The 22,876-nt window shown below is 42.5% G+C and overlaps 1 protein-coding gene across 2 annotated transcripts in view; it reads left to right on the top strand.

Annotated features, from left to right (window-relative positions):
• The first annotated feature begins 1,285 nt into the window (after positions 1–1,285).
• The window catches only part of LOC119650427, a 40,201-nt gene continuing 18,610 nt past the window's right edge, over positions 1,286–22,876 (top strand). For both annotated transcript variants that reach the window (XM_038053242.1, XM_038053241.1), the window contains exon 1: positions 1,286–2,213. The gene's annotated coding sequence lies outside the window, so the exon portion shown is untranslated. The remainder of the gene's footprint in view (positions 2,214–22,876) is intronic.

Genomic DNA, 22,876 nt, shown 5'->3' with positions numbered 1-22,876 from the left:
AATCTCTGCTGCCCCCTTTTCCTTGGATTTCGTCGTTGAAGATTTAAACCTGTCCTGAGCCCTGTTGAGTTTTTCCTTCCATTGCAGAGCTTCTCCACAGAGTGGAGACGTGACCTGCGTCACTGAAGCGGTTTTCTCCCGCCTTGCCATAGCTCCAGTAACACTTTAAGGACGGGCTTACACACTGAGGTATCCAAATATCAGTGAAGGTCAATTCATATGCAACCAAAGTCTTACAGATTAGCACCTTGGTAGGGTTCGCATATCACGAATTATGAGAGATGTGTAGCGTTTTGTTAATAGTAAGGACATCGCGTCGGGATATTGCTTGGCTTCTGGAGAATCATGTCAACACCATGGAGAGCGATAAGCTGGCTCGTCGTCAGTCCATCCTGCAGTCTACAGCTGTTTACATTAGAGAACCGTAAAACCTATATACCTGTCTCATTTAGATTAATTATACTTGGGAAATCCCCGGTTTGTTTAGAAGTGAAATTTTTGAAACTGGCAAAAAAACACAACCTTCTGTAGGGGAGAAAATGTGATTATTCTTCTGCAACTGGGCAGGATGGAAAGCTGAACAAATGTAGGAGGGAATAAGGACTTATTATTATAAATCAGAAACGAAATTTCTATATAAGTTTGCTTCAAAAAGGATTCTCACATTTTCCGTTTCATCTAAATCCATAACTCTCCATATTTCCTATGTAGTAAGTAAATCATCAGCATTTTCACATCCCCTTGAGCTATTCTCACTGTCCAATCTCAAGACATCGTCGAAGATGATTTTTCGGTGGGCGACAAAGCATTGAGGGTACGCTCAAGGATGAAGAGGAATTTCGATCGACGCGGTAAACTACAAGTGCTTGCGGGAACGCGCGCGCCCCTCTCATTTCGCAATTTCTGCAACAGCAAAAAAGCTTTACTATCGAACTGTACCCTCTACATGCCACCCTATAATTCTCGCGTGCAAACACAACTCTTTTCGCCTTTCTTTTTTTCCTCAGGCGGTTTTAGAAATTTCACATGTGGTATTATTTCCTCTCCTTAGGGATGCTTGTGTTGCCTTCTCGTCCTGGAGCGAGGCAAGCGAGCCAGCTGAAGAGTTCCTCAAGTTCCGGTATTTTGTTTCCCGAAAGCTTTTCTACTGGGGATGCAAACACCCTCCACCCACTTGATGCGAATGTGTGCGGGTATGTATTCGAGTATCTGAAATTCTACTGGAGGGAACCTCCAGCCAGAGGAGCTTCGTTATTTTTGCAGTTCCGTTGTCAGTCTTCGCAAAACGACTTCTAGAGTTTATCACGTCGATAAAATCGAAACGGGCGCTTCCTGGTAACATTTTATTTTCTCTCGGAAAATAATCTTCCAATTGAATTTGATGATTTTTGGAAAATTTTCTTTTACTTGGTAATTTGCATATTCGTCTGTAAAATCAAATACGAAATGTTCGTTGATAGTATGACTCGCCGTGCAATATGTGTTAAAAGTTTAACGAATAGTGCGGGTCGTCTGTCCTGATTTATTTGAAAAACACGTGTTTCTGTGAACTTTGACCCATTCAAAAAATATAACCGCCACGGAATTCAATTTTTCGAAAGAAATGGGCGAACTCAAGGTATCTTTCAATCAGTGTCAGTTAAACGGAAACGGTTTTTCCGTGTGCAATGCATATTTTTAACATGACATCTGGGAAAAACACGAAAATCTAATACACAATGATATGTTGGACAATTAAATAGATATGTTGATCGCGGGGGATTCCCCTGACGCGATAGTGTACAGTGCACTCATTGAAATTTGTAACGGGCCAATAACAAGAACAACAACAACGACTTAATTGCAACTTGATTTTTTTATTGATTCCGTATGTGAACTTTCTGCAAAACATTCATGGAGTGTATATAGAAAATAAGTGAATACGTGCAGATGTACTAGTGGGAGCATGACCGAGCTTTTTTTACTCTTTTTCTATGAGAACCTACTTGTAGTGATGAAGACGACGCATGTTAAAATGTTACAGAAATTACATAAGTTTTGTGACTGTAGTTGATAATAATGACAACAACCACAATGTCAACATGCCGCTTAATTGAAAAATGTAAGGCTATTTTTTGAAAAATATCGGGGAGGTGATGAATTGACTTGCTCTAAAAAATATTGAATAATTGGATAACCTATTCATCAGATTACGGCAGGAGTACCTAGGAGAGGTCAGTGAAATATTAGCGTTTAAAGCATTAAACTTTTAAACATACGTAATTCTAATTTTTCCTATTTATATTAATTTATATCCATTTTCTTATATCAACTTAGATTACGAAATTTTTCTGTCAGTCTAAATTTAGATCCCGCAGCTGATTTTGAAACTACATTTCCATCATTTTCCCTTTTACATAATATCTATAGTTCAATATGTATTCCAATTCTTAGAATGCAGAAAATTTGCACAAAAGTGACAACTTTGACCTATTATACCTTTGTTAATAACAGTGCGATTTCCATCAAACTTGGTAGTATTATGCTCTATAGTATAACTTATTCTACTGCAACTTGATGATTCTCGAAAAAAAATTAGGGGAATTCCCAGCTAATTCCTGAGAGGTACAATTATAATCGTTGGCGCAACAATCCATATTGAATCAGGGTCTTCAAGTGTGTTAGAGCACTTCATTCAAGACCGTAACGGTACACTACAGTAAAACATAAAAGGTATTCTGGGGCCTAGGCACCGCATAGTGCCTTGTGATTTTTAAGGTTTTGTGTAAAGTAAGACCTTATCCAAAACGGTTTACTATCTGTCTCTCCATTCGTCTATCTGTCTGTCCGTCTTTTTTTCAGCAGGTGGAAATCTTTCAGAGACACTGATACACATGTGCCAGTATGTAGGATTTTTACTCACTAAGACCACCCCCTAACTCCTGTCCTCTTTCCCGCGGAACCAACACAAAGTATTTCGTCTCGGACTGGACATAACTCTAGCCTCTTCTTTCGCCCATCAATTACATTCGCAAACGCGCCTTTCTCGCCTCTTCTGCCTCTCTCAACCTGCACTGACTCCGCATCCCAGTTCTACTGGCACGCAAGCATTTTCCCAATTCTATTTTCCGGTGCTACTATTCCTCCCAATGTCTCCTCTAGACTCTTCCTTACCTCTGCGAATCTATAAAAAAAAACATACTACGGAACCAGGATAGTTGGGTGAGCTGTCCAGTTTAATTAAACCTATAGAGGTATTTACAGTAATCGCCATATCCCCTGAGAAACTGCGTGAGATCATAGGTTATCTCACCTCACCATCTGTCCACACCTTGATGCTGGAAATCAATCTGTGGGTCCATCGACCCTTTTCCGCCTGTTCCCATCCTTTCGGCGTTTTTCACCTCCCGATCGGAGGAAAAATCGGGCCCATCATAGATGCGTATCATCGCACCGACCAAAATGTCGATCGCAACATTCCGGGTAGGCCGCTACGTCTGAGATGGTTCCATAACAATAGCACACCCTTAAGGCGGTGTTTCTATAAACCACGTCCATCTTTTGAGCATTGCATGCGGTATGCAATGCAGTTGACCAAATTGGCGCTGCGTAGAGCAGTATAAATCTCACCACTCTAGTCAGGCTATAAGTGCATCACAGGTCCCCAACATTTCTCATCATCCTTGCCAGGGGCATGGTAACATTGAATGCCTTGGTGCGTATATGTTGTAAGTGTTGCTTTAAATTCAGCCTCGCATCTATCATCACTTCAAGGTATTTAATTGCTGGTTTTGAAGCGATGATATGCTTCTTCATTCTGATACGGGCAATGGTTTCCTTACGCCGCTTCGTGGTAAACACCACCTCTGTTTTATCCTCGGCGTGTGCAAAATTTGAATCTTTCAGCCACTTCTTTATAGCAGTAATTTCTTTGAATGAATATAATTCCACAACCGCCAGATCTTCTGGAACAACAATCACCGCTATGTCATCGGCGTAACCCACTAGTGATGCCACGCTAGAAACTGCGACGTTGGGGACATCATTATATGTACATTATGTTTCACAATATCGGTCCCAGAACAGAGCCCTGTGGAATACCCACGTGGACAATGTATTCTTTGGTTGTATTATCTGTGGCGTACCATAACTTTCGACGAGGCCAGTTGAGTAGCTTGGTACACCAATTGCCGCCAATGACTCCTATAAGGTTCTAACTAGCCGTGTGCATGGCATTTTCAGCTAAGCCAGTGACCAGTTTGATGGCGTCCACGGTTGATCTGGCCATACGGAAGCAGTGTCGGCCTGATAAGCCTCCCAGACTCTCTACAGCCGGGTGCGGTAAATTATTCTCTCCAACAGGAAGGTGGTTCACCAGGAGTTTTACCAGGTTTAGGCAACAACACTAGCCACATCTAAAAATATCTATAGACTGTAACCGCTTATGCTATCTTGAGGGAATAAACCCTGAACTATTTCCAGTAGGAGATCGGAACATGTAATTTATGGAGCTGCCTGACATCTAAATTTCGCCATTACAAACTTGTAAGCGCCTGCCCTTACCCTTTACGCTCGGATGCGGTTGGTGTCACTGCGGTTTTTGACGACGACCGTCCTCCCTTGGGCACATTCTTCTGCGCTTTTGTTATGGGTGTTTTCGGCAGCGGTGTGCTCGGTTTAAATACCTCCTTGTCTAAGCTACTTGTGGCATTACATTCCACGGTAACCAATGTGTCTACCAGCCACCACACTGCAGTCGAGCGATATCGACAACCGGGAACTTCCTTGCCCACTCCCAAAAGCCACCGGTACTGGGGTTCCTTGACGCCGAGCTCTAAGTTTATACACCCTCTCTTCATCTATATTGGTTTATTATTTTGGGTGGCTTTCCCATAGTCATTTTTGTCTACGGGTGGGCGTTTTTCTCCCTCCTACCCTATTATTATTAAATGCATATTCATACGCATCCGGCGAGTATGATGGGAGATCTAGCAACTCCTCATAGGTCTGTCTGTCTGTGACACCTTATATCTCATAAACGGTTACTTCTATCGATATGAAATTCGGTCGAAAGCTGGGACTCCCATTGTAGGAGCTCAAGAGAGAACTCAAGGGGGAGTGTAAAATATTTTACCGAGTCGTGTGGGATATGAATTGAAAGGCCTCAATTAGTACTTTACGAAGCCGATATTAGTTTTGACATTGGTTGCAAAGGGGAGACTTGTCGAAGTCCGAAAAAGGTCAATTACTTCAATGACCCATTCTCAGAAACTAACCAATCCAAATATCTGAAAAAAATATGGTGGCATGCATGCATGTACCATGCACATAGTATCTAGGCCTCAAAATTCTTTCCATATCGATACTGGTTTCAATAAAGTTAATAATAGCGTATTACTACATTTATTATAAGTAGATTTATTAGAAATTGACTGAGAAGCCCTCTTAAGTTTATCTTGGAATCATTAACTTGCAGTAATTAGGCTATACTATAGAGTGTGATTCTGCTAACTTTGCTGGAAATCGCACTATTACTAAGTAAGTTATAACAGATCAAAATGATTACTTTTGTGTAAATTTCGTGCATTCTAAGACTTCTGAAGTTAGTATCATACTAAAGTGAACAATCTGACAAACTAAACCCATAAACGTTACGAGTTAGGTACAAATGGAACGACTGCCCACTCAAATGTGCCTATGGAAGCAATACACAAAACCTGCCATACCTGAAGTGTCCGATTTCTTTTTTCCCGACTTGTTTTCTGATGAGTTGAGTAGTTTCTGAGAATAGATCCGTGAAAAAAATGATGATTTTCCACCTCCGCACTGCCCCGTTTTGCATCACATATCACGATCAATGCTAGCTGAAAGCACTAATCAAGGCCTTTCATTTGATGCCCCACATGACTACATCACCCCCTTCCCCACCCTTAAACTCACCGTAGAAGCAGTTATTTCCAGGCAGTAAACTTATGGATTTGTAGAAAGTCATATGTTACCCAAACAGCCCATTTGTATCTTTTGATCTAGAGGTATTCGCGTGATTTTTAGCGTTAATGCATTTTCGAATCATATTGGATACCTAATCTACGTCCAGTTCGGCCTATCAGTTACGTCGGAATACCCCACAATGCACCCGCCCACCAGTTAAACTGAATGCACCATCCACGTACGGACAAGCCGCAACATCATTAGTTCAACTCTGGACGTGAATGCTTTGGGACGAGAATTTGAAATAATTTGCGTGTGAGCATTTATCAAAAATACCCATAAAATTCAATGCGGGCATATTCACAATATTAAGCCAATTTGTTTGGTTTAACTACCTTAGGGAGGTGAGAATGACATTAACACTAGTGAATGATCGAAGCTCAGGTCAAAATGAAATCCTGCTGACACCTAACTTGGAGATACCTTTAGAGGTACATGAAAGTCAATTAGACCTGATATTATATGGCAATCGATAGCTGTGTGTATTTCAGGCGGGGAAGAGGCAAAGCTTCTGAGCACTTGGATCCTAGTGGTCCATTGTACTCGATTCCCCCGTCTAACGGAATATCTCGGATTCGTTTATATATCGCAAGATTTCCGTTAGTGGATATGATGCTACCCGCTGCAGTTTTAGCACATCAGCACCAACCATCTGACGTCTAATGCGGCCATAGGCGGGACACTCACATAGAAAATGTTCCATGGATTCCGCTTCCTCATTACAGGATGAACACGTATCATCTTGGAGAATTCCTACTCTGAACATATACCTGGCTACTGAATTATGGCCTATCAGAATGTCCAAGTCTTCTTCGTTTTCGACAGGATAAAGTTTGCAGTATGTTTGTTTGGTTTTGACAGGAAAAGTTTGGTGTGTTTAGCAACATTAAGACTCAGCCACCTGTCATCATGGGAAGCTTGTACCCAGTTTTTGATAGCAGCATTAGCCAATGCTACTGACCAATCCGGATCTGGGGGAAATTAAATCCTCTTTTGCTAAAGCATCCGAGATTCCATGTCCCTCTATTCCACAATGACCAGAGTAGTTTTAACGTATTGAATCTAGAAACAGAGTTCAATCAATTTCTACATTCCTGAACGATTTTTCAAGTTATCAAAGGACTACTCAACGACTTCAATGCAGCTTGAGCCATCGGTGTAGAAGGCGTTAGTATATCCTGACGCGCATTCCTCTGTTTCTGCCCAGTTTTCTCTTCGTTTCAAGGTAACTTCATATCTCCTGTCAAACAATTGTATGGAAATCCGAGAATCAGACAGCACTGGGAAAACTGGTTTCAGCTCTCCCAATAGCTCTTCCAATGCTCTGTGCCCCTCACATTCATTGTCTATTAGTCTATGAGCTGCTCTCATTGCAGTGCTCTGAATAATGTAATGCATTTAGAGTTGCGGCGGATGTCGTACTCATGGCACCCGTGATACCCGGACACAGTCTTTGCAGCGTAGCTAGTTTACAGCGAAAACTTATTTGAATCACCTTAACGCATCACACTACGGATGCATAAGCGAAAATCGGTCTAATGACAGCAACATATAGTATTGTGCTCACCTTCCGCCGAAAGTTCCCCTTTCTTGCGTCCGATTACTCTGAGTATCCCAACACTTGGTTGTGTAGCAACGTCCATGTCTTCATTCCCAAGAAACTTCGCCTTCTTTCGCAGTGCCTTTCGTTGTCGTCGGCTAGAAGTCCTCCCAGGTTCACGGAATCCGGGCTGCATGGATCTGTTTTCACATACCGGCGGTAGACCAGTTGCGTCCGTATTATCAGCTTCCCTTTCTTCCGTTTACAATCCTTTCCTTCCATCTTCATGTGTTTTTGGACACCGTAATTGTAGTAGTAAACTACTATAGATTGTCGGTAAAATCCGGTTCAGTCGATTTCGAGCCAGAAAAGTGTATAGGAGTGGTGGTTTACCTCGCCCTAAAACCAGGATGTTGGGAATTTCCTACAAAAGCAGGCCCAGGTCGGACACCGGTTGTTGCGTCATGGATTCAGAATTATGTCTGTACACCACAATTTCAATAGTTTCTATAAAAATGCCCTTGCATAAAGGAGTGCCATCAACATTTACGCTTATTTTTTATAGTGATAGTGTATTTTCTTCAGATCATAACAACTCGTTTAGCAACATGAACTAAGACAATAAATCTATTAAGAAAGCTTCCACCCTAAGGTAAATGACATTCATAAAATTTTTCATCTCAAGGTTTCGAATTTGAGGTCTGCAGATTTGAAGTAGGAATTACTTCAACGTAAAACTCCCATTTTTTAAACAAGAATATTATCATTCCAGCCTTCAGTTCCTTTTTATTTAATGGAAATTAGTATAGTCGTCGCAGCAGCAATTCCTATCATCCCCACTGACATTCCCTACCTTGTCAACCCCTAGAATGAAAAACCACGCTTAGCACGGGTGCATCCAAGGAAACACAAATGCATGTTCATAGGTCTATAATTGCCACCGAACGGTATACAACATAGCAACTCAACTTTCATCCTTGCATCCTAGAATTCCCGTAGACTCTGCAAAAATTACAGTGAAAGGATGTTTATTAGAAATACTATGTCAAGATAAAGGACAAAAAGGAAGAAGAATCACTTCTACCGTTTCCCATTGTGATAAAACTCGGGAAAAATCACGTACGAGATGATATAGAGCATAAAATAGGCTCTGACTCTATGATCTACATCCTTTTTTGTGGAGCAGGAAAAAAACGGGAAACTCTAAAGTACATTGGTGATTGCCGCGCTTCATGTAGTATAAGGATGCGTATTATCTTTTGTACTTGACAAGTTATTCACAAACGACACCGAAGAATACACGAAAGAAGGGATCAAACAAAGTCTACAAACGTCTGTCAGGATACGAATTAAAGTGCAAGGAGGGAAACAAGTAGAAGGAGCTTAAGATAATTGCCTCGATGGTATTACTTTGCATATTTAGCGAAAAATTAACATTTTCGATAAAAAAAAAAACAGATGAAAAGTGTCGGCAAATTTAACGTCTTTCAGGCATGTCAACAATATTTCTTTTTTCGTAGACCATGTCCAGCTAGTTAAATCTATGGATGTATCTTAGCTTTCTGCATTATTTAGCAGATTGCAGCCATGTCAGCTTGGACATACGTTCCTTCATAGCCGCTTTATCATTCGAACCCCTCACTGAATATAATTTATGGTGTCACTTATAAACACTCCTTGGGAATTGAGAATTCGTGAAGTAATTATTCTCCACTCGTATTGGTTATATCTAACATCATATACCGACGGTATCTACCATGCCCGATCAAAAACTAAATCAAGGCGTAATGAGCATCTCTATGGCTTTGCAATTTTCACCGTCTACCTCTTCTTGTTGCCATTATCTTGGAATTTTCACCTTATCCTGATTGTATCGATACCTTGGAATCAGATAGCCTTCACATCTTTGCAGCCAAAATATCAATGAATAGATGCAACCTCAAATGCTGTTTCGTCTGACGTTCAAAATGCACTAATAACGTTTAGCACACCCCTATTAAAGGCCTTAACCGTAAGGAGCTTTGTCTAACCTGGTACTGTGTGTAACGAAATGGCCCAATTCACCTGCACCTCCTCTGTGATTTGGGGTCTCCAGTATTGGGTATTCATGCCAGTTAACACTCTACAACTTCCTAAGCTTTTTGGCTCACATAGGTGATATGTCTCTTGAAATTCGGTTTGTGGCTTGGACTCCAACACATCGGATTCCACTGCTTTGTTCAACCAATCTTAACTTTGTCAACTTCCAACAATTTGTACACCATTAATATCTTGTGGGTTAGCTGACCTTTTTTTTGGAGGAGCTACCTTTTGAAATTTGAGGAATTCCCCTTTCTATATTCTCCTAATTCTCGTGACATTGTCATCCAGGTCGCTCAACCCCGCTTTTTCTTTAACTTTCCACAGAATTTGAACGTGCAAAGGATTACTACTCTTTACCTACCTACCTACTCTTTCTACTGACATGATTTTTGGGATATCCTTTGCGCACCTGTTATAGGCTCCAAACGTTGTGTTATCCATAACGCTCTCTTTTCGAAGCAACTGTATATTTTTTTGATGTTTCAATATCCTCTGTAACTTTTTCGGTGTTGAAATTTATAACTTTTTTTATACGCTCTGTTGCTTCCCATTTTGGGTTTCTACAGTGACTTGCTCCATATTTTTTCTTAACAATGGACACTTGTTACAAAGCGGTTACACATGGCCTCTTTACACGATTCGAAACGGACTGCAACCTTGATATAGTGGTGAGTGTTGTAGTTCATGTCGACGAACTCGTAAAGCGTATTCAGGGTATTACCCACCTCTTTCGGGCAGTTTTCTACCTTCAGTATTATTCTTTCTTGCTGTGACCAGTAGAGAAGCCATTATCATTGATTGGTCTTACGTCCGTCTGCATGGACCTAGACAGTGAATATTGCATTTTGCAGATTCGCGTTCACGAACCTCAACCGCACCAATTCCCAGGTTTTCGCTTCCTGCTATCCCTGTACCCCGCAAAAAGTCTTATTTCGCCAGTTCCCCCCTTTATACTGCTTACATACCAAACACTAGAAAAAATCAGTCCCATAGACTCGATAGCTGCATGGTCTTTCTGAAATAGTTGTGTATTCAGGGTACCTGCACTGACTTTGATAGTCAGCCCAAAAGCGGACGATATGACTCCCAGTTTTATTAGCAACTTGATATCCCTGGTACCTACAGTGGAACATGGACCCTGGCATGCACCTCCGCGCGATGATCACTGTGAGTTCTTTTATAAAAAACTGAACAAGAAGAAGAGTAAAAGCGAGTCGCCCGCGCCTAAACCAATGCAAATTGCACTAAAGGACCCTCCAGGCTAGAAGTTGGTTAGAGTTGGCAATCCTACAATAGCACTCCAAATCCTCTTTGATAATCAGGTGAGAATGAACACTATAAGAGGGAAATGGACGCCGTTCTGGAAATGAAGCATCGACAAATGATCTTCGCAACCACCACAACTCCTATCGTAATTCGGAAAAAGTTGTTCGACGATGAATATAAGCTAGCCACGGAACCGAAGAATGCCACATACCGGGGCAATGACTTTCAACGAACGCGGGCACGCATGGAGACCTATAATGGACTCTGCGGAGCAGTGAAGCCACTTCACAAACGGAAAACGGAAGCCTGGGAGAACCAACAGGTCTGTGAACTCGAGCAGTAAAGAGAGTAATCGCACCAGAGATGGATTTTTTACCAATAAGTTAGCAGGATGAAGCCATATATACCTCGACACTCTGCCTGTCAAGACAAAAAGGCAAATCTGATTTCGAACCATTGGGTTGAATATTTTGATCAACTCTAAATTTAGACAAGTTGGAGGCCAACTGACAACGATGGAAGAATGTTGTCACTACCAGGCATGGAAAAAGTAGTTCTTGCAATTTATCGGCTTAACAATGGCAAGGAGGGTTAAACTGGTTAACCTATAACCAGCAGTTCATCAACTTAAGCTCAAAGATTGGGACAGTGATTGAATGCCTGATGACTGCCAAAGATGTGTTCTCTGCCCCATATATAAAAAGTAAGATATAATGCAGTGCAAAAATTATAGAGGTACCACGTTGGCGAGTATCACTTATAAGACATTCTCCGCTACCTTACTAGTCCGCATAGCCCCATACACCCAGGACATCATCAGCTTTACTCTAGGCAAATCAGCAACAGCTGGAAAAGCGTTTAGAATATGCCCATCAGTTGCATAATTTTTCCGTCATCGACTTCAAGGCTGCTTATGATAGATAGCCAGAGTGAGAGAGTTCGATCAACGATAGTCTAAACCAACAGTTTCCCGATAGCATTTAAAAGGTGTACGGGACAATAAGAAGTTATCTCGCCTGAAGGTTTACGGGCTTTGGGTACAAATTTCTGACATTCCCATAATGCGAGGAAGTCTTAATAAATATCCCAAAACTAAACCAGATTCTTGCTTTCGGTACGTACTCCAATCATTCTCGTTGGGTAGTATCATATCCAATTGCTCAAAAGTTAGAATCGAGCATAACGCATCAACTACCCCGACACTTCATTGCTGCCGTTTTACCGAAATTTGCTTCAGATTCCTCCAGGTCTTTCCGAGAAGCTTGTGCTCTTCCTCAATCATTCTGTGCTATGAGTTTTTAGAACTATTTGTCGCGCACAAGCCTACCAAGTTTGACTTTCCTAAGATGAACTTCGACGATCTGAACTCAGCTCTGGCGACAATCCACTGAGTTCTCCTCCTCTCTCCATTAACGAGTTACCAACCAACCAACCAAGACCTTCTATACTATTTTATCCGATCTTCTTGCCTATTACATCAATTCCTTTCCTAAGTGTTTACGCTTTTATCCTGTCTGGTTCACTACTGAAGTTAAAAGCATACTGCGAGGAAGAAGCTCTTGTTCTCTAGAACCTATGCTGACTTAGTTTTTTTTTCAAAACTACGTTCTTCTGTCAAATCCTTAATACGAAAGTCCAGAAACGAATATCTGGTCAGTGCTGAAGACTCACTGAGACGCGGAAAATTCAAAACCTGCTGGTCCCACATTCGCAACTCCCGCTGTCCTGTCCAGCACAACAAAAAGAGGTTAATTCGTGATCACTACTACCGGGTGAAGGTCTGAGCTTCAAAATGGTATATAGGTTGGGGGGGTGTGAGTGCCAGGAAAATTGCTGATTTTTGGAGGAATCTTGGGAAAAACTTCAAACGCTTATATCTCCGTTAATTAAATTCACTGACTCCACAGCTAATTCTCCCCAACTATCTTGTGATTTACTCTGCCGCTACTTTTCCTCAGTCTATGTTTCCTCTCCTTCCTCCTCTTCCCTCTCGCTAGTTGATGTAGTCTGCTCGTATCGCCTACCATTCCCCTCCTTACCTCCCTCCTTGTCGAGTAACTCCTTGGCAAAAGTGATGCCAATGTCCGTCCTGGCTAGAACAGTCTTCTAAACCTCTTTTTGCTTAAAACTGTTCAATTCATCTCCCTTCCCCTGATTTTCAACAAAAGCCTCGAAGTGCATACTATTTACACTGGCTTTGCTAAAGCCTTCGACACTGTAAATCACAAGATATTTCTATCCAAACTCTCGTCTCTAAGCGTTGCCATGCCATTGGTTTTATAGCTTGCCTCTTATTTTTCCAGCCGATAATGTCGCGCCTCTTTTGATGGCTGCACATCCCGCTCCTTCTCCGCCTCCTCTGGCGTTCTCCAGGCATCTATTCTGGGTATTTCATTCTTTTTATTTTTTATCAACGACCTTCCCCCCTCCTTAATTGTCCCTGTTTGCTCGATGCCGACGTCCTTAAACAGTTTTTCGCTATATCGTCGCCTATGGAGTGTGTTTCCCTTCAATCTAACGTAGACACTCTGGTTCATTGGTGCCCTGCTAATGGTTTAGTGCTAAACGTCAAAAGTGTCACTCTATGTGCTACTCAGTTAAATCTTCAACCATTTCCTTCTCCTACTCTCGTAACGGACATCCCTAATCATACCTAAATTCCACTCAAGATCTCTTTCACTTCGAGCAGCAAAATTGTCAGGCTTTATATTTCGCTCATCCTCTGATTTTAACTCCATCCAACCCCCCTTAGCTCTCTTCAATTCCCTCGTGAGGAGTACTCTCGGGAACTTCTCCGTGATCTGGTCATCTCCCGTAACTGTGCTTGCCTTACCCATCCCGTTGCCGCTTTCTGAACCTCCTCTTCCGACAACAACGTAGATCTTATCTGATTTATGCACATCTCTTAAACTTTGCTGGTTGAGAGAGTTGTCAAATGAAGTTCATTACACGGACTTGTATGAGGCAATTTACAACAAGTCAGATGCGCAACGCGGCACGCAAAAAAGTTCGGAAAATTGAACTTTTGTGATGCGTGACAGATAACAGTTTGATAACACTTCACGTCATTGCAATATGGCGCCGCTTTTCATTTCGCCTGTTACTTTTGAATGTAATTAATTTGAATGAATTCGTTTTGAGAACTGCGGAAGGCACTATATGCGTTGCAAGTGCTAATTATTATTGTCACTTGTATGTGAGGTATGTGTACTTTTAGTGGCATTTTATTGTATGAATTTCATAACGCGGAGCTCGAAGTCTACTCTCCCCCATTCCTAGGCTTTCTCGAAGTTACAACGCACAGCAGCTTGGTCCTTTAAACTTCCCTTCTTTAAGTAGTTCTGAGCATAGGTTAAGGTTATTGCTTTGTGCTCCTCCTGAGGGCAATAAGCAATTGGAGTTTACTCTGCTTGTTGGCCATTAAAAATAATAATGTCAAATAAAAAATTCTAACCCAGTGTAAATAAGGGAGCGCTTCTGGATTATCAAAATATTTTTCTAATTTCGTTAAAGTTATCCCTCCCCCTCTCGTCAGTTTTGGTTTTACTTCTCAGCTCCACCTTCGATTGATTTAAGGAGTATTGACCTCTGGTTTATTATCGGTTTCATAAATAATTTTAGATCACCAACGATTGTACAATAATTGTGCAGACTAATTAATTCATTTATTTCATAGGGAGAAAATGTACATAGACATCATCTATACACACACATATCAAAGAAAAATGTAGCTAGCTATCTAGTATTTATCCAGCGTACAAAGAACATTTTACAAAATTTAAAAAATCTGACCGGTTGTTGATAAATAAATAATAATAGGTGGAAGATAGAACATAATCGTCCTTCAGTTGCATTCAATCAGTATGCTCCATCCCTCAGCTTTCCACGAATGTATAGAGCTGTCGAAACCAAGAACAACAGCTCCAGTAACGTTTAGGGGCAGGAGTCGGCCTCATTTATAATTTTTACACCAAACTTTGTCTCATGCGGTGCTTCAAGAGGATTTTTTTAATAACCTTTTAGGAACTTGGACAGTAGTCCTTGAAGGTGTGCAAACACCAAATTTGAATTTGCGCCCACGATAACAACCCGTCTGGTTTCCATCAACCCCCTTGAAATAATATGTATATCCAGAACGTAAGACTTGGAAACGAGAGTTGTGCAGAAAAAAAAACTTAAACATTCCGCCCCGCGATATTTTTCTAAAATTAGACTAGTATTGGGTACGATGTTCGATTTTCCACCCCATTGCATATTCGCGAATTTCAGTTTAAGACAGTTGGGTACAAGACAGCGCAACAGAGCTAAGGAAATGCGAGCGCAACTGAGAGGAGTATATCAAGAATACCCGCCAAAAGTGAAAGGAAAAGCCTCATTGCGTCATACCAGCTTAGAAGAAATCGATTTTAATACGCGCCAAATTCAGAGACGGGTCAAACGAAGCTCGCTATGTATTCCATGAATGATGAAAATATGAAGAAGGCGCGCTTTCGCTAGTCGCTACGAACACTTGCAGCGTTCTATCCCTTCTATTGATTCCAGGCAACTTCTCAACTTTTTGGCACCCTACGTACACCGGCCCAGAGAGCTTTCTGTCGTCCCATCTAAGTAATGACCGGAAAGTCAACAGCAGGAGTCTAGTGAAGGATTAGGCTTCGGGAGGCATTTATATGACTTCCATGCTGTAATTTCAGCTCCGACTGCGTAATCGATAGTACACCTCCCTACTGTTAAGGGGCAAGAAAATCAATGTCTCTTTTCGTAGGAACACCAGTATCATGACACCAATGAACTAAGTAGTGAAATTAGAGTCACTAGACTTCCACACTAGTGCAAGAGACTATAAACAGACGAGCTGGAAAACGCTCTCTACACGTGGTTGAGTAGAATAGCTGGAGGCAGTTCTAATACAAATGAGTTATAGGAGGTGAGACCAACACACAGATGGTAGAATTCAGCCGTGGGGTGGAACTTACATACTTACCAGTATGTACTGGGGGTGATAAGAGATGGTATCACAAATCTGAAGGATACATAAAGCAGAAAATGTTGTGAGTAAACTTTTTGCAGCGGCAACCACGTGCACGAATCAAATGAGGATGGGGAAAGCTCCGGTGTGGAAGCAACAAGTATCACTCCTCCTTCATTTATGTACATAGATTTTAAAGTTGGTTTATTGAGTGGATGTTACTCAGAAAGAATTCACTGTACCTATGTAAACATGATGTGTAAGGAATGTGTCTGGCCGGTGAGTCTCCTCATTTATCACGTTTATGAAATTCTATTGTCGTAGTCAGAAGTGTATGATTTGACAATTTATAAGTTTAGCTCAGGTATTGGATATGCCGGTACATGTAAGAAGAGGCTAGTTTCAATCTCTACATTCAAAAGTTCAATTCTTACAGGATATAATATTTCTCTGCGAAATAAATTGAATTATAATCCCTAAACGAACAAAAATTTGCTTCAGCAAGCATCAACAGGGCAGCTTTCATCCTAGGTATAATTCTCACTGATATGGTTCCAAATGTATATAAGATGTAAATCACCCATCTGGGAACCACTTTCGGTCGCATTGCTTCCAGGGCAAAGGTGAGTCAGCGTCTGCCACTGCCTTAGGTGAAACTATTAGTCGTTTTTTTTTAATGGTCACAGTTAATCTATTAGATAATACTGGAAAGAATGAAGCAAAAGCAATCAAAATACTGTTTCAAATTTCGATGGCTTGGTGTTGTACACTATCAATGATTTAAAAATTTGCCCACTCCATTCAGACCATGCTTGTGGCAGTAAAAGATTTGCTAAACCCTATCCGTGCTGATTCCGGTACCAAACAGAATAAAGGGTCGAGATAAAAAAATTAAATCCTAACGTATCATCGAAAAGTTTTATGAGCACATCTACCATCGTCATCAACGGCGCAACAACCGGTATCCGGTCTAGGCCTGCCTTAAAAAGGAACTCCAGACACCCCGGTTTTGCGCTGAGGTCCGCCAATTCGATATTCCTAACAGCTGTCTGGCGTCCTGACCTACGCCATCGCTCCATCTCAGGCAAGGTCTGCCTCGTCTTGCTTTTATACCATAGATATTATCCTTATAAACTTTCCGGGCTGGATCGTCCTCATCCATACAGATTAGGTGACCCGCCCACCGCAACCTGTTGAACCGGATTTTATTCACAAACAGACGGTCATGGTATCGCCTCATAGATTTCGTTGTTATGTAGGCTACGGAAACCGCAGCGCGAGCACATCTACGTTAGTCTTAAAATCAGCTCTTCTTTTAGTCATCAAAGTCCACTCAGGGTAGTAATACACATTTTAAGCTCATGTGGTAACCATATGGTTGCCATTCAACTCTAAATGAAGAATAGCGCATGAATAAGAACAGCAGTAGTATGCCTCCACAAGAAATGAAATCATAAACCGAAGATGAACCTGCAACTGAGCCAGCAGCGATATCTGACATAGGGGCACGACTTCGATGACAAGGACGAACCTGCGCAAATCCGCTTCGGCAAAATTCGAGAAATTGCGTACTGAAAAAGCAAAACGTGACCCTTATTCCTAAACTGGAGAGTGTGACCCGAACTACTTTGGAGAAATCGAGCCTGCAGGAAACCAACAGTTCACCGTCGCTATAATCTTGCCAGCATCCACAACTTCACTAAGCATAGCTACCATTGAACATGGGTATCATGCCTGCCGCCCCAGCCAAGGCAACAAAGGGGTAATCAAAGAGTTCAAAGATCAACAAAAGCCTCCTAGGAAGAAGGCACGACTTCCTGGTTAAAAAAGCTTGAAAATTTAATCATCAAATTCTCCTCAAAAACAAAGAAAACTACTCCACGACCGAGGATTTTCTCGGGAATAACCAGACAAAGTTCTTCACACTCTCTTTCAGTAAAAATATCGTCACAACGAAAGCAAAGCAAAAAGGCTGTCGAATAAACCTGTAGTTTTTCATCTCGCCCCTATAAAGGTGATTGTGATAGACCACACCTTGGTTTACTTCGAACAGATCCTCGATGAGCTAATTTTGCAGTCCAAAAATCACCAGCTGTTCGGATATGTGGTGCGGAATTAGCACCCTCAGTCTCGCTGGGTCAAACGTTACAGCACTCTCTTGCGTGGTGGGTCCTCCAACCCTAACGACCACTTTACCAACTATCGCAATTGCCCTAACTTTGCAAACTTTATGGCAACGAGGAACGCCCAAACGCAAGCCCTTCCATCAAAGATACCGACGCACTTCTTAAACCCCCCCCCCCCCTAAAGTACACCGACTCCTAAAAAAAGCAAATCAAATCATTCTGGATCTTCGTTCGACCAGTAATCCCGGCAATTTATGATGATGTGAACACAACCCGCAAATAGTGTTTCTATATGAAACCAGATTATACTGCTACCCGTTTCCTAGCTTCAAACTCGTACGAACCCACAGGAACTATCCAGGCAATGTCTTTAAATTCTTCTAGGCGACCATCGTCTCAAACGAAACCACCTTCAGCTTCATTCCCAACACACCTTCACTTGAACTAGTCCTCTCCACCAGCAGATCCTTCTGCGCATACCAACCAGCTAGGAATAAAAGTGGTCCCTAATTTTAAGGCGGCTTATATATCAGGTATACCTCCTCGTTTCATTCCTATGTTAACAACAATGGCTAGCAAAAAGCCCCGCTGCACAAAATATTTACCGCTTTATCCCGGCACTACCAGCTGTTGTCCAGATGGCTCAAGTGACTGGATGTCGAATACCAGTCGACTCGGCTGTGAGTAAGTGCTGACCACATTGAGCCCACCGCCCCTAACAGTTGAAGACTCCAAGAATAACAACTGGCGATTCATTAAGCCATCCTTTAGATCCAAACCCTGCCAATTTCTCAAAGCACGCCACTCCATACTACCATGCTATGCGAAATCAATACATAAGTTGCCTCCCTCAAATCCACTCCATCATGCTCCCAAACAACTAGCCAAACTGAGTTTTTCCAGCACCCACTCTTCCCAATCAGACTCTCTCGGTTTATCCAAACAACTTCGTCAAGCCCAAAACCGTCGTAAATTCCATTAAAAAAACAAAAATCCTCTTCTCCCGGTTCATCAGCCGATCAAGTAACTCGTCGAACACGTCCTTCTTATCCCTAAAACCAATGGCTTGCTGAACAACACTCCTCTCCCTTTTGAGGCACTATGCTTTCGTATGCTGGCTAACCCGGTGTCGGGTTGATGTTTAGCATGAATGGGGATGTTGACTACGAAACTCCGATCCAGGGCAAGATGCATTACAATAGCGCACTACTATGAACCAGGTTGCCAAAAGTGACGAGGGAGCAGATGTGGTAGCAACCCTATCGGCTAAGTCAACGCCAAATGGCCAAAGAGAACCTCCTAGTAGTGGCGCTGAGAAACGCTCGGTTTGCTGGTTGTGATGCTCTGAGACCTAGTGAGGCGATCAAACCTGAATCTGCCCGGGACTCATCTAAAGTGGCTCTTGCGACGCAGTGTCATCAGAAGTTACCTGGTACTATGGGACCCGGGATAGTCCTCTGAGAGAATATGTCTTAAGAGAATTCCTTTAAAATGTGTGTTCGACCCGAATATTTGCGTTTGGCCCTCTTGTGGGCTCAATCGTGGAGACTCACGTTAAACCGCTAGGACTTAACTACTATGAACTAACGAGGACTTCCGATATAAAGGAGAATGATGCTTCCTGTAAACAACGGAAAGCCATAGCCTTCGTGACTGTTGCGGAAAAGTGAAAAGTTTATGGACCATTGGATTTCAGCGGTCAGTGGTAAATTCACGAGGTCTTCTAGACATGCGCAACAAATAACGTTAACATCATTTAGGGTCCTCCTCATCACGCAACGGTAGAGACCCTTAATTCAACATGTGTCGCCTTCGAGATGCTGTTGCCGGTTCACATGGAAAATCTTTCATACTTCGCGGGCAGTATAACTCTTGAATAATCTGCTAAAGAATGCTGTTGAGCTCTGGGGGCCGCTATTGAATTTGCTTTCCCATGCTAAAACTCCAGCCACTCCTTGGCTGACTGCTGAGAGCTCTGATAATCTTTGCCTGTAGTGGCAAACACAATGTGATAAAACTCCGATAAAGCCCCATAGCATAGACCAAGTGAGAAGGAAATTTGATATAGTACTGATCAAGAAGAAGCTGCCTGCATATAAAAAAAATTTCGACACCATGTACCACATTAGGAAAGATCTTGCAGACGGTAGAAAATATTTCAATCGTCTTGTGAAAAACAGTAACAGAAGGCATCTCGTTCACCGCAACGAAAAATTTGAGAAGTGGAAGAAGCATTTTGCGACAGTTCTCAAGCATATAACACTAGATGACGTTGCGCAGTTGATAAACCATCGCAACATGCGGATACGAGCAAAGTGAAATCACTGCTACCATCAAAGAGCTTAAGCGTATCATCTAAACAGTATCTTCCAAGAACTCTTTCTGGACCCAGCACAGTCTGTACAGAACTGCTTTTTCGCCAAATGTCACTTATGGGAAATTGAGACCTTTCCCAGCGATGAACATTAGGATCACAAAGTCCCCATTGTCTTGTTTACGGTAATTGGGGAGAGCGCTTTATTCACGGAAAAACAATAATAATAAAATATTCTCGGAAAGTATGAAGAAAAATGAAGAAGAAATACCAAGCTCCTGCAATGACCAAACCAATACTTTACACATCGTTATGGACGAACCCGCGCAGTTTGGATCCGTGCCGCAAGTGCTCTTCATCGATTTCGAGATTTCTAACAGCATCGACGGGAAATATATCATGGCACATTTTTATTTAGAGCAACATATTATCCAGGACTGGGATGGGCTGCCAAATGTGCCGAAGAAAAGCCATTTATCACTTCGGATCATCTTATATACAGCATTATGCCTGGTGATGTATTGCACCGGTGCCATAACAGTGCAACCAGAAATTAGATAGTCCAACGTCTCTAACGCCCTGCACTAGTCGTTCTCCACCCGCTCTTTCATTATAAACTTTTTATAAGCTCAGGTGGCAACCACGCTGACCGGCCTCCGTCTCAGCAAAGAGCTCCCCAGCACACAGCCATCTATTCGACAAATGCAAATCGACAAATGACTGCCAAAGAAAATTCACGTGTTTACCGTGCATTGCCTTCGACTTCCATTCATTGACCCACTCTTGGTCCGACTTCACCCCACTCAGAGGATTGAAAGATTGATCCTTCAAGTTAAATGAATTCAGTCCACAGTTTGCCTTACAGACAACCGCATACAAGGCACTCGCCTGCTTTTTGCTGCAAAAATAAGCGCGCAACGAGTCGACTTGACGATGATGTTGTGCTGCCACGTCAAGCACGGCCCTACCTCCGATGTCACGAAGCAGGTTCATCCGCGGTCTTCGTCGACGACAATACTCCGAATGCATAAGCCAGTGAAGGAATAGCGAATTCATTCAATGTGCTTATTTTATTCTTCCCCGTGAGATGCGATTTCAGTACCAGCTTTACACGTCGCAGGAATTCGGATAGCAGAACATCCTTCAGATCACCAACTCGAGCATGGGTTCCTTGCAGAATTCCTAGGTATTTGTAGAAGTCTGTCTCGGCGATAGCTTGGATGTGGAGGTCACCAGTGCTATGCCCGGCATGCACTTAGCACGTAAGTCATATTTAATTCCAAAACCATGTCCTCTAGCATCATTCAGTACCCATTAATGGGGGTCCAGTGCCATGAAAAACCAAAGGGGACTCAACAAATCCCCCTGGAAGATGCCATAGAGATGTAGGACATCGATCAGCCAGGTACGCGCGACGCTATCGAAAGCCTTGACATAATAGATATAGCAACTAAAAAGGTTTCTTTGGCCTCTAGTTGCTTGTCCTACAGCTACCGAGTCGATGATGAGTTGCTCTTTGCAACCCCTTGACCTAACTCGGCAGCCCTTCTGCACCTTGGACAGAATGTTGTTGCTCTCGAGGTACGTATTGACCCTTCCACTAATAATCGACGGAATGAATTTGTAGAGGGTTGGTAAGCAAGTAATAGGTCTTGTGTCTGCGGGATCCTGCACTGTGTTCTTGTTAGGGATAAGATAGGTAATCCCTGCAGTGAGAATGGGTGGAAATTCCTCCCGCCGACTCGTGCCCTGATTTATGCTGTACGCAGCCGACTGTGTACGCTGGTAAACTTCTTATACCAGAAATTCTGCACCTGATCCAGACCTGGGCCCCTCCAGTTGTTCGAGCTGTTTATGGCTCGTCGAACTTCCCCTTCGGTAACATCCGCAAAATTCATGCCAAGCATAATTGGCATGGCGGGTGCCTTCGGCGGTGATCCACTCAGCATGCTCAGCATGCTGGACGGGTAACCCCCAGAGTCCACCCCAATTTTCTTTCGCTTCCGTTACCGCAAACTGTATTGTCTGAACGCTCTTTTGGGATTCGTTGAGAGATCTGGAAAAGCTCCACTGGTTCCTCGCGTATGTTACATTCTGGACACGTTTGGAGTGACTTTCGCCATACCATCGTGACCGACTGCATATGACAGAAAGTTTCTGCTTGATTGTGTCCAGAATTTCAACTAAGGGTGTCTCACTGGGGATGGCCTAGTTTCTGTAAACCATCTGCACTTTATTTCTCACCCGTCTGCTGGCATTGCCAGTGCTGCTGCAATGTCCTGCCTGAGTGATTTCCGCCGACGTTCCAGACGAATTTTCCATGGTGGATCTCTTTGGTCACTCAAACCAATAACACGAAAACGAATCTTCTGACCGTGCAATCTGACAGCCGTAACTGCACCACAATACCCAAGTGACTATAGTTGCAATAGCGACATATCAGCACACAGTCGAGATGCAATCTCATCATTGATTTGAGGTAGAGTTCCCGGAGTTGATGGAGGTGCATAGAGCCTGGGAATACCTGATCTAGGCAAGGGTCAGGGAACAGATCCAAACGTGAAAACTATGGAGACGATACAGTAGGAAGAGTGCAATTAATGAATGTT

The sequence above is a fragment of the Hermetia illucens genome, chromosome 2, assembly GCF_905115235.1.
Source record: "Hermetia illucens chromosome 2, iHerIll2.2.curated.20191125, whole genome shotgun sequence".
NCBI classification, from domain to species: domain Eukaryota; kingdom Metazoa; phylum Arthropoda; class Insecta; order Diptera; family Stratiomyidae; genus Hermetia; species Hermetia illucens.
The sequence above is the reverse complement of the archived record's forward strand: the minus strand, read 5'-3'. Positions and strand labels throughout refer to the sequence as shown.